Genomic DNA, 5,515 nt, shown 5'->3' with positions numbered 1-5,515 from the left:
CTAACTTCTGTCAGCCCTATCAATGAACACTAACTTCTGTCAGCCGTATCAATGAATACTAACTTCTGTCAGCCGTATCAATGAATACTAACTTCTGTCAGCCCTATCAATGAACGCTAACTTCTGTCAGCCCTATCAATTAACACTAACTTCTGTCAGCCGTATCAATGAACACTAACTTCTGTAAATCATATCAATTAACACTAACTTCTGTCAGCCGTATCAATTAATGCTAACTTCTGTCAGCCGTATCAATGAATACAAACTTCTGTCAGCAGTATCCCTTAACGCTAACTTCTGTCAGCTGTATCAATTAACGCTAACTTCTGTAAGCCCTATCAATGAATACTAACTTCTGTCAGCCATATCAATGAATACTAACTTCTGTCGGCCGTATCAATGAATACTAACTTCTGTTAGCCGTATCAATGAATACAAACTTCTGTCAGCAGTATCCCTTAACGCTAACTTCTGTCAGCTGTATCAATTAATGCTAACTTCTGTCAGCTGTATCAATTTACACTTCTGTCAGCCGTATAAATTAAGGCTCACCTCTGTCAGCCCTATCAATTAATGCCAACTTCTGTAAACCCTATCAATTAACGCTAACTTCTGTCAGTTGTATCAATTAACGCTAACTTCTGTCAGCTGTATCAATGAATACTAACTTCTGTAAGCCGGATCAATGAATACTAACTTCTGTCAGCTGTATAAATTAACACTAACTTCTGTCAGCCCTATCAATTAACACTAACTTCTGTCAGCCCTATCAATTAACCCTAACTTTTGTCAGCTGTATCAATGAATACTAACTTCTATCAGCCGTATCAATTAACACTAACGTCTGTCAGCTGTATCAATTAATGCTAACTTCTGTCAGCTGTATCAATTTACACTTCTGTCAGCCGTATAAATTAAGGCTCACCTCTGTCAGCCCTATCAATTAATGCCAACTTCTGTAAACCCTATCAATTAACGCTAACTTCTGTCAGCTGTATCAATGAATACTAACTTCTATCAGCCGTATCGATTAACACTAACTTCTGTCAGCTGTATCAATGAATGCTAACTTCTGTCAGCCATATCAATGAATACTAACTTCTGTCGGCCGTATCAATGAATACTAACTTCTGTAAGCCGGATCAATGAATACTAACTTCTGTCAGCTGTATCAATTAACGCTACCTTCTGTCAGCCGTATCAATGAATACTAACTTCTATCAGCCGTATCAATTAACACTAACGTCTGTCAGCTGTATCAATTAATGCTAACTTCTGTCAGCCGTATCAATGAATAATAACTTCTGTCAGCCGTATCAATGAATAATAACTTCTGTCAGCCGTATCAATGAATGCTAACTTCTGTCAGCCATATCAATGAATACTAACTTCTGTCAGCTGTATAAATTAACACTAACTTCTGTCAGCCGTATCAATGAATACAAACTTCTGTCAGCAGTATCCCTTAACGCTAACTTCTGTCAGCTGTATCAATTAACGCTACCTTCTGTCAGCCGTATCAATGAATACTTACTTCTGTCAGCCGTATCAATGAATACAAACTTCTGTCAGCAGTATCCCTTAACGCTAACTTCTGTCAGCTGTATCAATTAACGCTACCTTCTGTCAGCCGTATCAATGAATAATAACTTCTGTCAGCCGTATCAATGAATACTTACTTCTGTCAGCCGTATCAATGAATACAAACTTCTGTCAGCAGTATCCCTTAACGCTAACTTCTGTCAGCTGTATCAATTAACGCTAACTTCTGTAAGCCCTATCAATGAATACTAACTTCTGTCAGCCATATCCATTAACACTAACTTCTGTCAGCTGTATCAATGAATGCTAACTTCTGTCAGCCATATCAATGAACACTAACTTCTGTAAATCATATCAATTAACACTAACTTCTGTCAGCCGCATCAATTAACAATAACTTCTGTCAGCCGTATCAATTAACTCCAACTTCTGTCAGCTGTATCAATGAACACTAACTTCTGTCAGCCGTATCAATGAACACTAACTTCTGTAAATCATATCAATTAACCCTAACTTCTGTCAGCCGTATCAATTAATGCTAACTTCTGTCAGCCGTATCAATGAACACTAACTTCTGTAAATCATATCAATTAACACTAACTTCTGTCAGCCGCATCAATTAACAATAACTTCTGTCAGCCGTATCAATTAACCCTAACTTCTGTCAGCCGTATCAATTAATGCTAACTTCTGTCAGCCCTATCAATGAACGCTAACTTCTGTCAGCCCTATCAATGAACCCTAACTTCTGTCAGCCCTATCAATGAACGCTAACTTCTGTCAGCCCTATCAATGAACGCTAACTTCTGTCAGCCCTATCAATGAACCCTAACTCCTGTCAGCCGTATCAATGAACACTAACTTCTGTAAATCATATCAATTAACCCTAACTTCTGTCAGCCGTATCAATTAACCCTAACTTCTGTCAGCCGTATCAATGAATGCTAACTTCTGTCAGCCATATCAATGAACACTAACTTCTGTAAATCATATCAATTAACACTAACTTCTGTCAGCTGTATCAATTAACGCTAACTTCTTTCAGCCCTATCAATGAATACTAACTTCTGTCAGCCATATCCATTAACGCTAATTTCTGTCAGCTGTATCAATTAATGCTAACTTCTGTCAGCCGTATCAATGAATAATAACTTCTGTCAGCCGTATCAATGAATACAAACTTCTGTCAGCAGTATCCCTTAACGCTAACTTCTGTCAGCTGTATCAATGAATGCTAACTTCTGTCAGCCCTATCAATGAACGCTAACTTCTGTCAGCCGTATCAATGAATACTAACTTCTATCAGCCGTATCAATTAACACTAACTTCTGTCAGCTGTATCAATTAATGCTAACTTCTGTCAGCTGTATCAATTTACACTTCTGTCAGCCGTATAAATTAAGGCTCACCTCTGTCAGCCCTATCAATTAATGCCAACTTCTGTAAGCCCTATCAATTAACGCTAACTTCTGTCAACCGTATCAATGAATACTAACTTCTGTCAGCCCTATCAATGAACACTAACTTCTGTCAGCCGTATCAATGAACACTAACTTCTGTCAGCTGTATCAATGAATACTAACTTCTGTCAGCCATATCCATTAACGCTAACTTCTGTCAGCCGTATCAATGAACACTAACTTCTGTCAGCCCTATCAATTAACGCTAACTTCTGTCAGCCCTATCAATGAATACTAACTTCTGTCAGCCATATCCATTAACGCTAACTTCTGTCAGCTGTATCGATGAACACTAACTTCTGTCAGCCCTATCAATTAACACTAACTTCTGTCAGCCGTATCAATGAACACTAACTTCTGTCAGCCGTATCAATTAAAGCCAATTTCTTTCAGCCGTATCAATTATCAGTAACTTCTGTCAGCCGTTTCAAAGAGATTGAGCTTAAGTGTTCCCATACCACAGCCAAAAACTGTAAGTATGCTTAAAAACTATTTTCTGGCATGAGTATATCTTATTCCTATAACATAAGAAGCCGCTGGTCTGCTATCTTTATCAGACATGATTGTACCCGTCTCTCTCTGTTAAATCTCTAACATTGCTGAGCAGAGAAAACGTTTCATAAATCATTTCTGATAAAAAAAAATCCCCATACTTTGTGAGACTTCGGAGAGTGATTGCAACAGGACCAGACTAAGATTCGAACCATGAGCCTCTGATCATTACTCTATTACTCTAACTCTGGAAATTCTAATTTTAAATATAACTTCTGATTCATTATATAATTATCATTAGTGACACAAAGGAGTAATCCTATTCCTGTATCTCTTGAGACTCAGAAGTGTAGCAATGTTTTCACATTGATCTTTAAGTTTTCACATTGATCTCTAAATTTTCACATTGATCTGTAAGTTTTCACAATGATCTCTTAAGTTTTCACATTGATCTCTAAGTTTTCACATTGATTTTTAAGTTTTCACATTGATCTCTAAGTTTTCACATTGATCTCTAAGTTTTCACAATGATCTCTTAGGTTTTCACATTGATCTCTAAGTTTTCACATTTTTCACATTGATCTCTAAGTTTTCACAATGATCTCTAAGTTTTCACAATGATCTCTTAGGTTTTCACATTGATCTCTAAGTTTATACTGCGGAGACCACTTAGGTAACGTTTGTTACGGGGTTACACACTACACTATGTGAAGGGGCTTTATCAACCGATCAAAAAAGGATCCACTATTTACAAGATTATTTTACAAATGTATACATAATGACATATGGTACATTGTATATATCTATAAAATACATATAGAAAAAAAATATAAATTATAAAAGTAACTGAAAATAAACCACTTTCATACACAAGCTACATACATGTACATTATTAATTAAAACACAAACATACTTTGGCAAAAAAAACAAAACTTCTATATAGAAGCAAACTTATCACTAAAGCTAGAAGACGGTCAAGTGCTCCGGTGTTCATTCTGACTATCAGCAGTTACATGTCTACAAATGTTCAAAGTTCTCTAACGTCAAAACAAATCTTAATTTGAGAATATCTATCTATCAAAATCACTTTGAGTAGCAAAATATTTAATATCAACATAACACAGACATAATTTGTTAAAAGCTTCATTACTACAAACAGGATTTGTATGTTAGAAAGAGAAAGATTGTGTCTCCTCCTAGTAACAATTTGCTGTCTCCAGAACATTTACTGTATACAGGGGAATTTTCCACTTCAGATCCTTTTTCACCCCGTGTTAATTTTGCACCTAAAGTTTGATCACTTTGTTTGATATGCTGTGTACTAAGCTGTTTTCGTTTATCGCGGTCCAAAGGGAGGAACTGGTTGGACCAGAGTTGTTTGTTTATGAAATAAGGTCGGACCTAGTAATCTGATGCTGCTTTCAGGCGCACTTTGACAAAGCCTTGCAGGGCCTGCATAAACATTTGCAGATCCGCAAGGATTTATACCCGAAATGTTACATTTAAAAACAGACAAACTGTCTGTTCCACATAAACAAGGTACATGTATCTGCTGACAAATTTGCCCTAATTACGGAAGGTGAAAAAGGCAAATGTTAAACTGTGGCAAAAATTTCCTGGATAAGGCATTGATCTGATTGGTGAAAAGGGCTACTTCAACAAACACCAGATAACACTAACTCATGTAAAACTTAATATATTCCTGGGTAAAAATGCTAAATATTGAATTTTCTGTTGTGACATGTGAGCAAGCAAGCAAATATAATACCAAAAGTACAAAAGAAGCAAAATCACTCTGTAGGAGAAATGGGAATGATTCTTGATTAATTATGACATGTATTATGATTTATAAATGACAGGGAACAATACCTGTGAGGATGTGAAATTATAATGGTACTTAAAAGTGAGTACATTATACAGCAGGACCTGCTGGAGTCCTCAAAATACAAAAAGAAAGTAAAAAATTAAATTAAATAAACAACAGGCCACATTGGTCTGTTTTGCTCACCAGTGATTTTTTT

This window comes from Mizuhopecten yessoensis, unplaced genomic scaffold (genome assembly GCF_002113885.1).
Source record: "Mizuhopecten yessoensis strain PY_sf001 unplaced genomic scaffold, ASM211388v2 scaffold9341, whole genome shotgun sequence".
Classification (NCBI taxonomy): domain Eukaryota; kingdom Metazoa; phylum Mollusca; class Bivalvia; order Pectinida; family Pectinidae; genus Mizuhopecten; species Mizuhopecten yessoensis.
Note: the sequence above shows the minus strand (reverse complement) of the source record.